Source organism: Ceratotherium simum, chromosome 36 (genome assembly GCF_057802395.1).
Source record: "Ceratotherium simum simum isolate JZ-2026a chromosome 36, ASM5780239v1, whole genome shotgun sequence".
NCBI classification, from domain to species: domain Eukaryota; kingdom Metazoa; phylum Chordata; class Mammalia; order Perissodactyla; family Rhinocerotidae; genus Ceratotherium; species Ceratotherium simum.
This window is the reverse complement of record NC_141935.1, coordinates 24052338-24072112: the sequence shown is the minus strand read 5'-3', so window position 1 is coordinate 24072112 and position 19775 is coordinate 24052338. Positions and strand designations below refer to the sequence as shown.

The window sequence follows — 19775 nt, the reverse complement described above, 5'->3', positions numbered from 1 at the left end:
ATACATAAAGGACTTTTAAAAGATTTTGCTTATTGGAGGGAAAATTCAGTGAGAGAGAGAGAGTGTGTGTGTGTGTGTGTGTGTGTGTGTGTGTGTGTGTGTGTTTTCCCTTAAAGGAACAGTGACATGTGAGGAGCAAGTGAAACAGAACGTGAGAACAGAGGAGGAGAGCGGAATAAAAAGCCAAGAGCTAAAAATAGACAAAAATCCATATACACAATCTGGGAGGAAATTATGCTTTAGAAGACGAATTAGAATGATACAGGAAGAAATTAAGAGGAGGTGCTAAATAACTTTGAGAAGTAAAAAATGCTGATGATTCATGGAGAGGTAATATGATGGGCTGAACACAGAGGCCCAGGGGAAGGATTAGAATTAAAGAACTAAGGTAGTGGGAGAGGAACGAGTTCCAGGGCCAGGGTGGAAGCCAGTGAATACATGAATAGTTATTAAATACTCAAATAGTTATTAAATACCACTCTGTGTTTGCTCATGCTGGTGACCCAATAAATCCAAGAACGTTTGCAAGGAAAGGACACGATTTGCTCTCAAAAAAGCAATTGGAGAGCAGTCTATCCCACACGTGAGACGCACACAATAAATATTGGTTGAATCAACTACGGACAATATATGATCAAGAAGCAGATTGCTGGGTCAGACTATTGCTGACTACTGTTGGGTCAGTCTTTAGAGTGTGGAGAGAGGAAAATCAGCAGTCGCTAGAGTGATTCTGGAAGGGACTGTGGAATACAGGAGCTGGGTCTTGAAATTTACAGAGGACTTATTTGGGCATAGAAAATGCAGAGAGACTTATAACATCATGGTGGGTGAATTCTCAATCACAGATCCCTGCAGTAGCTGCAGGCCAAATAATTCCTATTATTATGATCCAGGGACGAGGACATTATCGAGGCGGTAGAATTTGATGTGTGACTAATTGTTTTTAATTTGAAAAATGCAAAGTATTCCATTCAAACAGAAAAATGTATGAAAAAGCTTGAGGGTAACTAATATAATCCTTGTGCCACTCTTTCCAACGTAAGCAGTTTTTATATTTTTTAATTAATAAATGGGCACCATGTCGAAGCTTAACTGAAAGGGGCTTTGTGAAGCTTGGTGCTCATGTTGTTGAGAAATTGGAGCTGTCATGGTCACTCCGTGGTGAGGAGCATAAGCTGCCTGGCTCTGCCACTTGTTAGCCGTGTGACCCTGGGAAGTCTCCAACTCTTGGAACATCAGTAAAATGACGATAATAATGGTGTCTCTCTCAATAGGTTGTGAGAATTTACTAAGAAAAATGCAGGTAGTGTTAACTAGTGACTGGTCTGTAGTGGGTATTGTGTAAATGGTAACTACTAGTTATTTGTATAAATGCAAAATATTAATTACCACAGGCATGCAAAATCGTCTAAGGCCTAAAATCAAATAAGCCAGGAAAAAGAATAACCAAGAATTGCAAAATAATAACCAATAACCAAACCTAGCTACTATTAACATTTTGGTATATTTCTTTCCAGTTTTTTTCTATATGGAATGTTTTGGTTGTAACCCTACTGTATATTTTGCATCCCACTTTTCTGGAAGGAATTTCTTACAATCCACCACCTTCAAATCAATCTACAATGTATTTTGAGGTCTGTCAGTTTTCTTTTTTTTTTTTTTTATAACACTCTTGGTTTTGCAGAAATGCCCATGTCACTGGGGACTCCGAAGTGTCCGTTTGCCTCAGGTTCTGCGACTTCTCTACCCTGTTCTGTGATTCTGGAGGCAGTGGGCACCACCTGATTCAACTTTGCACTCCCAGCTCCAAGCAAGTGCCTGGCTTCTGGGCAGGACTGAGGACATGTTAGCTGAATGCATGAATGAGGAGATGTGTTCACAGGGGTGGGGGTTGCTTGAAGCTCATTTAAAGACTAAGGATACCATTTTAAGGTCAGCCTGCTTTGTTCTGAATTGGATAATCTTATTCTTCCTCTCTCTCTGTCTCTCGCTCTCCAAGGGAAATCTCTCTCTCTCTCGGTGTCTCTCTCTCTGTCTCTGTCTGTCTGTCTCTCTGTTGTTGCTTATGCACATGAAGCAAAACAGAATCATGCCTAGATTATGACACTCATTTTTACATGACTTTGGCTCTTTTCCCCCAAATGGACATTTTGGGTGCTCAACAGATGCACACCAGGGATCAGAAGGCCTGGTTTGGGATCCCAGGTCAGCGCCGACGAGCCGTGCCATTTCATCCCTCTTTCCCTTAGCCTGGAGTGCACGTCCCAGCTGCGTTGACTAGATAAATCATCCTTTACAATTCAGCTTAAGTATCATCCCTTCCAGAAGCCTTTCCTGACCCCAAATACACCCCCCACCCTGCACTGCACCCATTGCATCCTATACTGATTACATCCTGTCTGTCACTAGATTGAAAACCTCTAGCAGAAAGGGACTTCTGTCCTCTCAGTGCCTTGTACTTAGGAGATGCTCAATACACGTTCCTTGAATAAAAATGGATGTGATCTTGGACAAGTTACTAAAACTTTCTGAGCCTCAGTTCCTTCATCTATAAAGTGGTGATAATAATGAGATGATGGATGTGAGTGTACTTAACATAAAATGTAAATTAGCTCGTAAAACATGAGAACTTCTGTTACGTAGTGCCAGCATCATCTGGATCCAGAATTACTATCTTTCTCTCAGTGGTATTTACTGAGGGGGCAAGAGTGTCAGACAGTTACCTGAAACAGATGAGACCGTAGAGAAGTCCTGTACATTGGCTAATACAACCATCCACCATTTATAGGAGATATAAGCCAGGCACTGTGCGAGATGCCTTAGGTATCTTACTTTTCTATTTTGATTACAGTCCAATAAGGTGGGTTAAATTATAACCATCACTTAGCGTGAGGAAACTGAGGCACATAGAGGTAAAGTTGCTTGTCCAAGGTGACTGTGGTAGTCTGTTATATTGGTGGCCCCCAATGAACCAGGCCTCCCAGATGTACTCCCTTCCTCTTGCATCTGAGCTGGCCCATGGCTCGCTTTAGCCAATAGCATGTGGCAGAAGGGACACTGGGGCAGTGCCAGGCCTGAGACTCAGGAGGACAGGTAGCTTCCACTTTTTTGCTCTTGGAAGCCCTGAGGCACCACATAAGAAATCTGGCTATTCTGCTGGAGAGGTCAGGTGGGAGGCTACCTGGAGGAGGAGAGGCCCTGAGCCTACATGGAGAGACAGAGAAGGGCTCTGATAATTTGATAATCAAATGTATCACAACATAATTTTACTTAATTCTACTGGAAACATCTACTTAAAATCCTCAACTCTGAATTACAAAGAAACCAAGAGGGAAGACCATCATTTTACTCTATCAGTGAACCGAGGATTGTCCAGTTCACCTGCCAGTTTGGAAGCAGGTGTATCTGCCTTGGGTACAGTGAATTATGGATATGGTCAGTATTTATTCAAGGATAAACATGATTACTCAAAAGCAAAATTGAGATCTGACACATTTTGGAAAAGGTAATCTCGAAGAAAACAAAGTAGTGTTTACTCCAGTTGTCTTTTGTTTTATTCACTAATCAAGTGTTTAGGAAAAATAAGTACTAAAGAACCAAAGGAAGGAAAGCTAACATCAACAGGGAGTGTTAGTAGATGAAATGTTTAAAATTTTAATTATTGAAGGGGACTTTTTGTTTCTAGCCATGACAGAGTAACAGGTACCAGACGTGCTCTCCTTCTATAATGAAAATGGGCCAAATATGTGAAACAAATATTCTTAGACATTGTAGAGCAGACAACGCAAGACTGTGATCCTTGGGGCCGTCAGGTGGCATAGTGGTTAAGTGCACGCACTCCACTTTGGTGGGCCAAGGTTCACAAGTTCGGATCCCAGGGGCGCACCAACGCGCTGCTTGTCAGGCCATGCTGTGGCGGCGTCCCATATAAAGTAGAGGAAGATGGACATGGATGTTAGCCCAGGGCCAGTCTTTCTCAGCAAAAAGAGGAGGATTGGCAGATGTAGGTCAGGGCTAATATTCCTCACAAAAAAAAAAAAAAAGACTGTGATCCTTGAGAAGGGGAAGGGATGAAATGAGCCCAGGGTTCACCTAGACTTTCTGCCTGGAGGTACTTGCCAGACTGCTGTGGTGAAGAAGAGACCTAAGCAGAGTGGCAGTTTCACTGAGTTGAAGGACAGAGATCGGTTTCAGGAGGCTAAGGTGGCTGGTATTTGCAAGGCAGAGTAACAGAGAGAAAAGAGCTCAGAGAAAGAGCTCAAGAAATATGTATGGGGTCCCTTTGAGTCTTGTGCTGAATACTAAGCTGCGTATATCTAACATGAAACTCTACAAAGCCAGGTGAAAAATAATCATGGGAAATGTAAGTTGGACAATTCCCAGAGCTCACACTGTGCTGAGAGTTGTTTGAGTTCTGTCTTACTCCATTCGTGCTGCTATAACAAAATACCAGAGACCGGGAGGCTTATAAACAACAGAAATTTGTTTCTCACAGCTCTGGAAGCTGGGAAGTCTGAAATCAGGGTGCCAGCAGATTCCTTGTCTGGTGAGGACTCACTTCCTATTTCATAGATGGCTGTCTTTTCACTGTGTCATCACATGGCGGAAAGGGCAAGGGAGTGCCCCAGGGTCTCTTTTATAAGGGCACTAATCTCATTCATGAGGGGTCTGCCCTCATCACCTAATCACCTCCCAAAGGCCATCTCCAAATACCATCACATTTGGGATTAGGTTTCAACATTTGAATTTTGAGGAGACACAAACATTTAATCTATGGCAAATTCCGACAATCAGAGTGAAGAGACCTGATTAAACATCCAGGATATTCAGTAGAGATCATAGAAGGGTCACAACTTAGGAGTAGAGCTCAAATAGTCCTTAGAGCAGTGGTTCTCAACTAGGGGTGATTTTGTTCCCCTGGGGACATTTTGCAATGTCTGGAAACAGTTTTTATCATCATGACTGGGAAGATGCTACTGGTATCTAGAATATAGAGGCCAGGGATGCTGCTAAACATGCTATAATACACAGGACAGCCCCATAACAAAGAATTATCCAGTCCAAAATGTCAAAAGTGCCGAGGTTGAGAAACTCTGACCTAGAGTAAAGATTTCTCTAGAGCGACCCTAAGGAAGCTTAAAAACAAGACCTGAAAGGATCAAACAAGCCCACAAGTAATACAACTTCTTATCAAAACAAAATATAACATTGTTTAAAGAAGATGAAGATCCATATGCTCAACAATATAATATTTACAATGACCAGCATTCAATAAAAATTACTAGACGAGCAACGAGACAGGAACATGTGACCCATAACCAGGGGAAAAGTCAATCATTAGAAACAAACCCAGAAATGACAGGGACAAATGAATTAAACAAGGACATTTAAAAAGCTATTACCTGGGGCTGGCCCCGTGGCTTAGCGGTTAAGTGCGCGCGCTCCGCTACTGGCGGCCTGGGTTTGGACCCCAGGCGCGCACCGACGCACTGCTTATCTGGCTATGCTGAGGCCGTGTCCCACATACAGCAACTAGAAAGATGTGCAACTATGACATACACCTATCTACTGGGGTTTGGGGGAGAACAAGGAGGAGGATTGGCAATAGATGTTAGCTCAGAGCCGGTCTTCCTCAGCAAAAAGAAGAGGATTGGCGTGGATGTTAGCTCAGGGCTGATCTTCCTCAAAAAAAAAAAAAAAAAGCTATTACAGGGGCCAGCCCGGTGGCACAAGCAGTTAAGTGCGCGCACTCCGCTGCGGCGGCCCGGGGTTCACCGGTTCGGATCCCAGGCGCGCACCAACGCACCACTTGTCAAGCCATGCTGTGGCGGCATCCCATATAAAGTGGAGGAAGATGGGCACGGATGTTAGCCCAGGGCCAGTCTTCCTCAGGAAAAAAAGAGGAGGATTGGCAGATGTTAGCTCAGGGCCGATCTTCCTCACAAAAAAATTAATTAGTTAAAAAATAAAAAAGTAAAAAGCTACTACAAATATGTGCAAAGATTTAAAGGAAAACATAGACATCATGCAGAGAACAATGGAAAATATAAAAAACAACCAAATGGAATTTCTAGGGCTGAAAAATACAATATCTACTGAAGAAAGATCAGGTAACTTGAAGATACAGCAATAAAAACCAAAAAAATTAAAGCACGGAGAGAAATTACTGAAAACATGAACAGAAACGTAGTGACTTGTGGTACAATATCATGCGGTCTAACATGTGTATAATTGGGGTCTGAAGTGGAGGGTGGGGGGCAAAAAATATTTAAAGAAATAGTAACCAAAACTTTTACAAATTTGATAAACCATAAACCCATAGATCCAAGAGGTTCAACAAACCCAAAACAGGAAAAACACAAACAACACCATACCAAAGCACATTATAATCACATTGCTGAAAACTAGTGATAAAGAGAAAAATCTTACAAGCTGACAAGAGACATATTACATATCGGAGAACAAAGAGTTTTCATCAGAAACAACGCAAGCCAGAAAAAAAGGAATGTCATCTTTAAAGTGCTGAAAGAAAAATAGTTACCACTCGCATGAAATAAAGACATTTTTAGAAAAAAAAAGCAGAGAGGTTCATTTCCAGCAGACTTGTATTATAAAAAATGTTTAAAAAAGAGTTTCTCAGGTTGAAGAAAAATGATACTAGATAGAAAAATCAGACCTATACAAAGAAATGAAGAGTGCCCAAAATGGTAAATACAGGGGTATTTAATGGGACTTTAAAAAAATGTCTCTAAAAGACAACTGACCATTTAAAGAAAAATAAAATATTTGGGGGGCTTTATAACATACATGGAAATAAAATGTATTAAAACAATAGCACAGAGGTTGAGAAGGGAAAATGGAGATATACTATTAAAAGATTCTTACATTATATGTGAAGTAGCATAACCATATTTAAAGATATGTGATAAGTTATAGACTTATATTGTAAACCCTAGAGTGGACATTAAAAAAGAAGAAGAGGGCCGGCTCCATGGCTTAGTGGTTAAGTGCGCGCGCTCCGCTGCTGGCGGCCCGGGTTCGGATCCCGGACGCGCACCGATGCACCGCTTCTCCGGCCATGCTGAGGCCACGTCCCACATACAGCAACTAGAAGGATGTGCAGCTATGACATACAACTATCTACTGGGGCTTTGGGGGAAAAAAGGAGGAGGATTGGCAATAGATGTTAGCTCAGAGCTGGTCTTCCTCAGCAAAAAGAGGAGGATTAGCACGGATGTTAGCTCAGGGCTGATCTTCCTCACAAAAAATAAAATAAAATAATAATAATAATAAAAGAAGAAGAAAAAGAAACAAGTGGTATAGCTAATAATAGAGAAGAAAAAATGGAATCCTAAAAGATACTCAATCAAAGGAAGAAAACAAAAAATAAGAAAAGAAAAATAAAGAATAGATGAGACAAACAGAAAACAACTGCAAGTGGCAGACTAAAATTCAACCACACTGATAGTTACATTAAATATAAATGATCTAAATATTTCAATTAAAGGCAGAGATTGTCAGACTGATTAAAATGATTAAAGGAGTAAGACCAAATTATATACTGTCTAAAGAAATGTACTTTGAATATAAAGACACAGACAGATTAAGAATGAATGGATGAAAAAAAGACATAATATGCAAACACTGATCATAAGCAGTCTATATTAATGTTAGACAAAGTAAACTTCAGAATAAGGAATACCACCAGAGATTTTAAAAAAACATTTAATAATGATAAAAGGGGCAATTCATCACAAACATAAAAATCCTAAGTATGTGTATACTTGATAACAGAGGTTCAAAATACAAGAAGCTAAAACTGACAGAACTGAAAGGAGAAATAGACAAATTCACAATTATAGGTGTAAATTTCAACAATCCTCTCTCAGTAATTGATAGAACAAGTAGAAAGAAAATTGACAGGCACAGATTTGAGTACTATCAATCAACTTGACCTAATTGATATTTATAGAACACTGCACCAAACAACTGCAAAATACACATTCTTTTCACGTGCAAATGTAACGTTCACCATGATAGTCCATGTCCTGGGCATAAAACAAGTCTCACATTTAAAAGGACTGAAAAAATATAGAGTATGTTCTTTGACCACAAGATAATCTAGAAATCAATATCACTACACACCCATCAGAATGGCAAAAAAAATTTTGTGTGTGTGTGAGGAGATCAGCCCTGTGCTAACATCTGCCAATCCTCCTCTTTTCTTGCTGAGGAAGACTGGCCCCACGGCAACACCCATGCACATCTTCCTCCACTTTATATGGGATGCAGCCACAGCATGGCTTGCCAAGCAGTGCGTCAGTGTGCGCCCAGGATCCAAACTGGCGAACCCTGGGCCAGACAGCAGAGTGCATGCACCTAACTGCTTGCACCACCAGGCTGGCCCCCCCAAAATTTTTTTAAGCAAAAAAACCGACAATACCAAGTGCTGACAAGGATGCAGAGCAACTGGAACTCTCATACATGGCTGGTAGAAATGTCAAATAGTACAATCACTTTGGAAAACTATTTGGCAGATTCTTATCAAGTTAAGCATACACCTACCATATAACCCAGACATTCCACTCCTAGGTATTTACCCAAAAGAAATGAAAACACATGACCACAAAATCACTTGTATACACATATTCATGGCAGCTTTATTTATAGTAGCCCCAAACTGGAAACAAACCATATATGCATCTACATGCAAATAGATAAGCAAACTGTGATATTTCCATACATTGGAATACTACTCAGCAATAAGAAGGACAAAATACTGATACATGCAAAAGCATAGATGAATTTCAAAACCATTATTGCTGAGCTAAATAATCCAGACCTAAAAAAGTATGTCTGTGTGTGTGTGTGTGTATATATATATATATTTATATAAATGTGTATATAAATAAATAAATATAATAAATAAATTAAATAAATAAAAAATAAAAATAAATAAATATATTTATTTATTTATATAAAGTTCTAGAACAGGCAAAACAGTGACAGAAAACAGATCACTGGTTGCCTAGCACTGGAAGGGGGTGGGATTGACTGCAAAGGAGTATGAGAGAAATTTTTTGGTAATGGAAATGTTGTGTTTCTTAATTTTGGTGATGTTTACACACGTACGGAAATTCATCAAAGTGTACACTTAAAATGGGTCCATTTTATTATATACAACCTTTACCTCAATAAAGTTGATTTAAAAAGAAAAAAATTGTTGGGGCCTGCCCGGTGGCGTGGTGGTTGGGTTTCGTTGGCCTGGGGTTCATGGGTTTGAATGCTAGGTGCCAAGCGACACACTGTTCATCGGGCCATGCTGTGGTGGCATCCCACATATAAAAGAGAGGAAGATGGGCACAGATGTTAGCTCAGGGCCAATCGGATCCCGGGTGCACACCGACGCACGACTTGTCAAGCTGTGCTGTGGCGGCGTCCCATATAAAGTGGAGGAAGATGGGCACGGATGTTAGCCCAGGGCCAATCTTCCTCAGCAAAAAAGAGGAAGATTGGCATCAGATGTTAGCTCAGGGCTGGTCTTCCTCACACACGCACAAAAAAAGTATTTTAAAAAAAATGCACTTTACTAAATATATGTTATGCTTCAATTTTAAAAATTCTTAAAATTGGTTGTGGTGCAAACTATTTGTAGAATTAAAAATAAGGAACAACATTCACCCATGATCCCACCCCTGCCCCCAATATATTAAGCTGTTTTCATTTTTCGTCTTTGCCTCCCATCGTTTGCACATATGCAGTTTCATTTAACTACAGCATAGAAATATAGGTAGTGAGGCCTCAGGTTGCAAGTAACCCCGGGGGCAGGAGTGCAGCCAGGCCTCAGGAAGGCGGGAAATGGAACCAGGCCTGGGGACCCTGCGGGGGCTCTCTCCGCCTCCTCTCTCTGGGCCTCCTGTGAGTCCACTGCTTTCTTTTCTTTGTAGACTGGCTTTTTCTGCTGTTTCTAGTCACAGACAAAAGACATAGGCAGAGGAAAGGACGAGTTTCTGCCTTACTGTGTAGCCGCTTGGAAAGTGACTAAATCTATGCTGGATCCCATTCCACAATCCCTACAGAAGAGACTCGTAGATTTAGTTTCCCACCCTTGAACCAATCAGCTATGGCAAAGTGTGAGAAGAAAACCTTGGGTAGGAGTTACCCCTGAGCCGATCGATTGTGACCCGCCAGCCCTGGAGGAGACACATTTTAAGCCTCACAGCATTTGCTTAATTCTTGCTGTCTGACAGTGCCATGGGACCCTCTGCTACAACCAAAACAAGGATATGTAGGACAGAACAGACATATGTTACCAATTAATTACCTGATTACCTGAAATTAATACTGACAATTTTTTTTTTTTTTTTTTTGTGAGGACATCAGCCCTGTGCTAACGTCTGCCAATCCTCCTCTTTTTTGCTGAGGAAGACTGGCCCTGGGCTAACATCCATGTCCATCTTCCTCCACTTTATATGGGACGCCGCCATAGCATGGCTTGCCAAGCAGCGTGTCGGTGCGCACCCAGGATCTGAACCGGTGAACCCCAGGCCGCCGCAGCGGAGCGTGCTCACTTAACCGTTTGTGCCACGGGGCCGGCCCCAATACTGACAATTTTGATGAGCAACAGTTTCAGTTTCTGGCAGCGATGTGTACTCTTATTGATGAAAATGACCATAAAATTGGACGTAGAACCAAAATGAATTGTCACTTTAATGAAGACATCGAGAAAGGACTATTGCATCGAACCTTGAGTGTCATCTTACTCAACACAGAAAATAAGCTACTACTACAGCAGAGGTCAGATGCTAAAATTTCCTTTCCGTTTTTTTTTTTTTTTTACCAATACTTGTAGTTATCCGTTAAGTCATTCGGGAGAACCTGAAGAAAATGATGCAACTGAAGTGAAAAGGACAGCACAGAAGCCTGTAAAAGCTGAATTAGGAATTTCCATGGAACAGGTTTCCCCAGAAGATGTTAATGATTTAACATGAATTCATTCGATCTGATGATATTTGGGGTGAACATGAAATTGATTACATTTCGTTTGTGAAGAAGAATGTAACTTTGGATCCAGATCCCCATGAGATGAAGAGCTTTCGTTATGTATCAAAGGAAGAACTAGAAAAACTTCTGAGAAAAAAGCCAATAGTGAGATCAAGATACGTCCCTGGTGTAAAATGATTGCACAGACATTTCTCTTTACGTGGTGAGATACTGTACTTGAATCAATTTGTTGAAAAAACATGAACATGAAAGCATGGCTGAGTGATTTCACAAGTATGAACAACTCGTCCGTATTAAACTTAGAAAGATTGAAAAAAATCAAATCCGAGACCCAACGTCCTTTAAATCTTTAATGGTGGCACTAATCGTCACCATCTGCACCCCAGGATTTGATTTTGGTTTTGATCTAATATCTTGTGGGGGAGGCAGAGGGAAGTCTCAGAGCTTCCCCTTAGCCTTTTAACCTTCCCCACTCCGGCAGCTCTTACCCCACAGGCCAAGGACCCAATGAGGGGACTTACTCTAGCTGCCCAGTTCTGCTCTCGGGGTCTGGGGAACTGACCACGAAGCACGTCCACAGACCCACTGGATTCACTGTAAGCCAGACTCGAGTCAGGACTCCATTTATCACCTCCTGCCTCCACCCTGTATGCCTCAACTTTAAAGGGGGTTTATGATGACTTCAGGCCTGTGACTATCAGTGTCAACTCAGACCCTGTGTTCAATGGTCCTTGAAATGTCTGGGTATTCCTCGTTCCTCAGTGTACAGTCACCTGAATAAATGGTCCCTTCAAGGAATGACTAGGAATCAGTACAGTGTACACTGGCCAGAGTGTTGCAGGGTCCTTCCTCCTAGGGACCTGGCCATCTCTTCAATCAGTGAGTTTCAGATCTGAAATTTGGCTCAGGTCTAGGAACTGAGCAAGGCATCTTGATTTTTTATTGGGGTGACTGCCCTCACCCTCCTACTCCTCCAATCTTGCTACCCTTCTTCTTCTTCTTTTTTTTTTTTTTGCTGAGGAAGAATAGCCCTGAGCTAACATCTGTGGCCAATCTTCCTCATTTTTTCTTTCTTTTTTAATTTATTTTTTTTGTGAGAAAGATCAGCCCTGAGCTAACATCTGATGCCAATCCTCCTCTTTTTGCTGAGGAAGGTTGGCCCTGAGCTAACATCCGTGCCCATCTTCCTCCACTTTATATGGGATGCCACCACAGCATGGCTTTGACAAGCGGTGTGTCAGTGTGTGCCCGGGATCCAAACCTGCGCACCCCGGACCACTGAAGCAGAGCACGCGCTCTTAACTGCTTGTGCCACCGGGCCGGCCCCCCTTGTTTTATTCTTGAGGAAGATTAGCCCTGAGCTAACATCCATGCCAATCTTCCTCTACTTTATATATGGGTCACCGCCACAGCATGGCTGATGAGTGGTGCAGGTCCACGCCTGGGATCCGAACCTGTAAACCCTGGCTGCAGAGGGGGAACACACTCAACTTAACCACTACGCCGCGGGGCTGGCCCCAAATCTTGCCTTCTTTTGATTGTAGATATTAAGCAGTAGCTTTGTTGGCTGCCCGTCTAGTTTGCCCCTAGAGACACCATGTTCTGTTAACCATTTCCATTTCCACATGTCCCTCTGGGTCAACCTCCCTTGGCTGTCCCACAACCTTGCCAATTTTCACGATAAATGCAGCCTCCTGCTTTCCCATGATTAAGCACTGCCACCTGACCTCTATTACTTTCAGTGGAGCCCCCATCATCCCCATCACTCTTAAGGAGCCCAGCCTGTGACTGCCTCTCCTGCTGTCACCCCTGGCCTGTAGAAGAGGGCCACTACTGAATTTCTCCCTGATGCTGGTGTCCTCACCAGCATGATCCTGCTGGCCTTGCTGAATGATGTTCCTCTGAGCCTTCCTGAGTAACATCATCAATTGCTGGGTCTTCTGGCCTCCTATGATGTATCCATTCCAGTCTGTCACCTCCCTGAGCCTTTTTATTTCTTCCTCTACCACCTGCCACAGCAACTCAGGAATTTCCACTTCATTCAGTGTGGCTCATTGCTTTCTGCAGGTCTCTCAGTGACACTCTGGCATCCCTTGAGACCATTCCAGGCATTAAATCCTATGTCCCAAGAAAGCATCCCCAAGTCAATGAATTCTTCCTTATCCATTTTTATATTCTGGTCTTCTTGATCAACAACCCTCGAAATCCAATCCCAGGGGTACTTCTCTGGCTCCTACCAGTACATGCTACAATTCTGGAAGCTCCATTGGAGTGTAATATCCCTCCTTCCTTATCAGGCCCAACATGTCCTCAGCCAGGTTGGGCTGAGATTTAACCCTGGTTAACATGCTGGGATTTAACCCTGGTTATCAGCCTGGCAGCCAAGAGAGAAGGTAGAGCAGCTCCTGCAGGGAGCACCTGTTGTTTTGTCAGAGAGAAGATTCTGCAGTGTCTTCCGGCATGGGGGGAGTGCTAACTTTTAATCGAGGCCCAGACACCTCTGCAACTCTGGGGTTTCAGGAGAGTCTGCAGAACCAAATCCTTGGGGGCATCCCCCTAGATGTCTCCTTCCCATGTGTCATGGTCCCAGGTTTTCTCAACGAGGACCTTAGCATAACAAAGCTGCCTTGACTAAGTGTTTAAATGTCTCTGGAGCTTTGACTCTAATTACTAAGTCCTGTGATGACCCCTCAGCTGTGTCCACTCTTCGTGGAGGCAATAAGGGCCTCTTTGGTAGCTTATAAAGAGGCCCTCTGGCTCTCCACTTAGCTTTTAGGCGTTTGTTAACTCCTCCTTCATCATTCCTATACAGGGCATCAGCACAGCTTAGTAATAACCAGCCAACTCCACTGTCCTCGTAAGCATTGTTTCTCCCTTTCAATGCCTGAACCATCCATCGCACCAGCAAAGGTGCTGCCCTCAGGATAGTTTCCCAGGACACCACACGTGGAATCTTCAGTCACTTTGTGCCAGGCATTATCCATGCCCCACATTCCACTTGGGATGGGATGATCCCTGCCAGCCAGGTGTTGAATTATCCAGTCTGAAACCCCATCGTGCCACCTGCTTTTCCAGACTATTTCCAAATACCAAGAGTTCCAGCTCAGGTTCCTTGAGAAGCAGACGCTAGGACAGAATCACATATGCAGAAGATTTATTTGGGGAAACATGTTTTGAAAGACAAAGTAGAGAGGGAGCAAGAGAATGTGGGGAGAGCTCAGACCAGAGCGCAGGTCTGACCCCTGTAAGAGCAGAGAAAGGGCAGGAAGGGGCATTGGCTAAGAGCAGCCTCAGGCTGCACTGCGGCTCTCAGGAGATCTTGGCCAGGCTGGGGTTGGGGGGGAGGCTGTACTAATTATGCTTTAATCACCTCACATGATTGCTGAAAGGACTCACAGGACTCTAACAGTTTAGACTCATAGTTTTGTTTTGGGGGGGGTATGCAGATTTTTTTTTTTTTTTTGTGAGGAAGATTAGCCCTGAGCTAACATCCATGCTAATCCTCTTCTTTTTGCTGAGGAAGACCAGCCCTGAGCTAACATCTGTTGCCAGTCCTCCTCCTTTTTCTCCCCAAAGCCCCAGTAGATAGTTGTATGTCATAGTTGCACATCCTTCTAGTTGCTGTATGTGGGACGCGGCCTCTGCATGGCGGGACAAGTGGTGCGTCAGTGCGCACCCGGGATCCGAACCCGGGCCGCCAGTAGCGGAGTGCGCTCACTTCACCACTAAGCCACGGGGCCGGCCCTTAGACTCATAGTTTTTTTGTTTCTTTTTGTTTTTAGATTTTATTTTTTCGAGCAGTTTTAGGTTCATGGCAGAATTGAGCAGAAGGTACAGAGATCTCCTATATACCCGCTCCCCGCACACGTGCACAGCCTCCTCATATCAACATCCCCCACCAGAGTGTTACACTTGTTACAACTGATGAACCTACACTGACACATCATGATCACCCAAAGTCCAGGGTTTACGTTAGGGTTCACTCTTAGCACAGAACAGTTTTTTATAGGCAAAGGATATAGTACAGTACAGTAACAGCAGAAGTGATGCAAGGAAGGGGGCTGGAGCTCTCAGGCCCGGGCTTCTTGGTCCTCCCCTGCTGGATCTCACAGGATGCGCTTTGTCTCCAGGTCTCAAACCATCATCGACTACGTACCGAGAAGCCCAAAACCGATTCAAGGTGGGGGATCTCTTGGAGTGAGCCGACCATGTGAGCATATTCCTGCTCCAGGACCAGCCTTGACGGTTGAAATCCCCGAGGTTCCATCAAAGAAACAATTATTAAACAATGCTGACAAGCTGTTGTGTCCTGCTCCCTGAACAATCCACAGACCAACAGTCATAGAACATCATTTAATATCTTCCATAGTGTTGGCCGAGGGTCACCATCGTGCTCCAGGCAGCCCTTTAGATAAGCATTCCAGACCATGCCATGCAGGAGCCCCAGAACAAACAATGCCCGTCATAGGAGGCCCGTGTTGGGTGGAAATGGCCTGGCTCTAGCAGTTCTGTCACGCTTAGTTATTGGCTAGGAGCAGCCTGGGAAGAGCATGACATCAGCATGAACGCTGTGGTGCAGCAGTTGGAGGCTGTCAGCCAACCATGCTCCTTACAGCTGGAGATCTGAGAGGCATACCTCCATAGCTACCAAAACGCACTTCAGGAAAAGTTTATAAAAGCTCCCCCCAACTCTTGTGGGCCCCTGTTATCTCTCTAGCCTTACCTCTTGCCATAGCTTAAACTCTCCAGCCATCCTGAACTACTTAAAGTTCCTGGAATAAAAGTCATGTTCTTTCTCACCTCTGGACCTTTGCACATGACCTTCAGCCAGTAATACGACCTTTTCTTCCACTTCCTCTCCCTAACTTCTACTCATTCTTCAGGTCTCAGTTCAGAAACCACTTCCCTGAGAAATCTTTCTTGTTCCCCATTTCCAACTCTGTGCTCCTCTGGCATCCTGGCCTCAACCCCATGGTAGCACTCATCCCACTATTGTAATTGCCTATAGACTTTGTCTGTGTCTTCCATTGGGCCACAAAGTCTGTAAGGGTAGGCACTATGTGACATTGAATTTTGCCTAGTACCTGCCACATAGTAGGTGCCTAATAAATATTTGCTGACCAACTACTGGATAATTGTACCCTATTGAATTGCTTAGAATACTGGGGGTTAATAAGAGAAAGCAAAATCAACGATTATCCCACTCAATGTTTCCTTACATCCCATGGAACCATACATGTCCTGAAGGGACAATCTTTCTGGGTTGGAATCCACAAACCTACTACATCGAGCAGTCCAATCTTTCTGGTTTAGGCAGCTCTGATGACAAGGCGCTCCTGCTTGGGTAGCCTGGTCTCATGTGCTCCCGGGTTAATGTGTCCCAATTCATTGAGGAAATTCCGAACAATGATTGAGGTGTGGGGGGAATATGTCTTTCTACTTTTCTTCCCTTGGGATAATCTATCGTAACTTTTTCAAAGCTCGTTATGCAAGATATCTGGGGAAAGAGGTTGCTATTGCTTTTTCAAGGAAGTGTTGTTCTTCATTACCTTTAGCTCCATTTTGCAGACTGAGAAACAAAGAAAGCTCCGTAAATAACCTGGGATACACCAGCAAATTTTGCTGAGCATGTCTTTAGAAGTCGTGTCTCAGAAATACAATTAACAACATTTAGCTCCTTCAGGGTACAATTTAGGGAAACAGGATATAGGAAAGAGTGGCAGGGAGCTGGTATTTATGGGCTGGGATGTGGCCAGCTGTTTTACATAGTGATCTCATTTTATTCTTCCTACAACCCTAGGAAATAGGTTTAATGATCCCCACCTCTGTCGGTTTTTTTTTTTTTTTTTTAAACCAGATGATACTTTTACCTGGGTCTCAGGAGAAACAGGTACTTGATGACTCTCCTAGGGGTCATTCTAAAGAAACAGGATCTGTCAAGAATTCAATTTGCATCTTCTTGTAGCCACTCGGGTAAAACAGGAAAAGCAGCTTCTCTTTCTAGCATAGTTTGCAGAATAGTGAGTAGAACATTTGGCAGAAAAGACAGAGCAGAAAGAAAAAGCAGTTTGATATTGGGCTTTTGTTTAGAGCTATCATTTCAAATTGCCCAGCAGAGGGCTTCAAATTTGCATCTTCCTTAGTGGCTTAGGAAAAGATTCTGTAAAAGGTGACTACCAAAGATTTTAGATTGAGAAAAAACCCCAAAAGTCTGAAAATAAGATTTTTCTTGTAACAGCTTTATTGAGATATAATTCGTACATCATACAATTCACCTATTTAAAATGTACACTTCAGGGGCTGGCCTGGTGGCATGGAGGTTAAATTCTCAGGCTCTGCTTCGGCGGCCCAGGGATTCGCAGGCCTGGATCCCAGGTGCAGACCTATGCACGGCTCATGAAGCCATGCTGTGGCAGCATCCCACATAAAATAGAGGAAGATGGGCACAGATGTTAGCTCAGGGCTAATCTTCCTCACCAAAAAAATAAATAAATAAAATAAACGTACAATTCAGTGGTTTTTAGTATATAAACAGAGTTGTGCAGCCGTCACTACAGTCAATCAATTTTAGAACATTTTCATCAGTCCACAAAGAAACCCTTGTACCCTTTAGCAGTTACTCCCAATTCCTGCCCCCCCGCCCCCCTTCTGGGCAACCACTTTCTGTCTTTGTGGATTTGCCTATTCTGGACAATTCATATAAATGGAATCATACAATATGTGGTCTTCTGTGACTGGCTTCTTTCACTTAGCGTAATGTTTTCAAGGTTCATCTATGTTGTAGCATGTATCAATACTTCATTTCTTTTTATGGCTGAATAATATTCCATTATATGGACATACCTTTTTTATAAAAGTAATAAAAACTTTACTACAGAAAAATGATAAATACAAAGAAAATAAAAATCACCCATAATCCCACCACACAGGGATAGCCACCGTTGTATACCATTTGTTCTGGATTTTAGTCTATGCATTATGTACAATCACATTGCTGTGCAACCATGACCACCATTCATCTCCAGAACTTTTTCATCTATACAAACTGAAACGGTGTACCCACTAAACAGTAACTCTCCGTTCCTTCCGCCCACAGCCCCTGGCAACCACCATTCTACTTTCTGTCTCTATGAATTTGACTACTCCAGATACCTCATATAAGTAGAATCATACAATATTTGTCTTTTTGTGATTTTATTTTATTTAGTAGATTGTCTTCAAAGTTCATCCCTGTTGTAGCATATGTGAGAATTTCCTTCCTTTTTAAGGCTAATATTCCATCGTATGTGTATACCACATTTTGTTTATTCATCCATCGTTGGACACTTGGGTTGCTTCCACCTCTTGACTACTGTGAATGCTGCTGCTATGAACCCGGGTGTACAAATATTCTTCAAGACTCTGCTTTCAATTCTTTTGGGTATACACTCAGAAGTGGAATCACTAGATCATACAGTAATTCTGTTTCTTTTGTTGAGGAACCACCATAGCAGCTGTACCATTTTACATTCCCACCAGCTGTGGACAAGGGTTCCAATTTCTCCACAACTTTTCCAACATTTGTTACTATCTCTCTTTTTTATTATAGCCACTCTAGTGAGTGTGTGAAGTGGTATCTCATTGTGGTTTTGATTTGCATCTCCCTAATGACTAATGACGTTGAGCATCTTTTCACACGCTTATTGGTTTAGTATATCTTTTTGGTGTCCTTTGCCCATTTTTGAATTGGGTTATCTTTTTATTATCAAGTTGTAAGACTTTTTTTTTTTTGCTGAGGAAGATTCACCCTGAGCTAACATCTGTTGCCAATCCTCCTCTTCTTTTCACTTGAGGAAGATCAGCCCTGAGCTAACATCTGTGCCAATCTTCCTCTATTTTGTATGTGGGTCGCCACCACAGCATGGCTGACGAGTGGTGTAGGTCCACACCTGGAATCCGAACCCGTGAACCCTAGGCCACCAAAGCGGAGTGCTCCAGACTCAACCAATACGCCACAGGGAGGGCCCTCAAGACTTCTTTATATATTTTGGATATAAGTCCCTTATCAATATATGATTTGCAAATATTTCCTCCCATTCTGAGGGTTGTCTTTTTACCTTCTTGATAGTGTCCTTTAAAGCATGCAAGTTTGCACAGAAATAACTCAATATCTGATAAATGGGCAATGGGACTGGAAATGATCAAACCTGATATGCTCAAAATGTGGCAATGTTTGTTTTTCTTATGGTGTATTTTATCTAGATTCTTCATGAGTTAACGCCCTTGTCCAAATTTTGTTAGTTTTTTTTGTTTGTTTGTTTTTTGTTTTTTTTTGTGAGGAGATCAGCCCTGTGCTAACATCCGCCAATCCTCCTCTTTTTTTGCTGAGGAAGACGGCCCTGGGCTAACATCTGTGCCCATCTTCCTCCACTTTATATGGGACGCCGCCACAGCATGGCTTGCCAAGCAGTGCGTCGGTGCGCGCCCGGGATCCGAACCAGCGAACCCCGGGCCGCCGCAGCGGAGCGTGCGCACTCAACCGCCTGTGCCACCGGGCTGGCCCCTGTTAGTTTTTTTTTTTAAAGCAATGACTCTTATAAATCATGTCATTTTAAATTGAAATACACAATTTAAAATTTACCAGTCCTCTGATAGATGTTATCCTCACATCACAGAGGGGGAAACTGAGGCACTGAGAGTGGCCCAGATTCCCAATTCTATCACCTGGTCGATGTTGCCCTTGAACAAGTTATCAGGTTGTTGGGAGAATCAAGTAAACCAATGAATATAAA

General features: G+C 42.9%; 1 pseudogene; it reads left to right on the top strand.

Moving 5' to 3' along the window:
* Positions 1 to 10123: 10123 nt before the first annotated feature.
* Positions 10124 to 11210, top strand: LOC101399078 (isopentenyl-diphosphate Delta-isomerase 1 pseudogene; annotated as a pseudogene).
* Positions 11211 to 19775: the final 8565 nt, after the last annotated feature.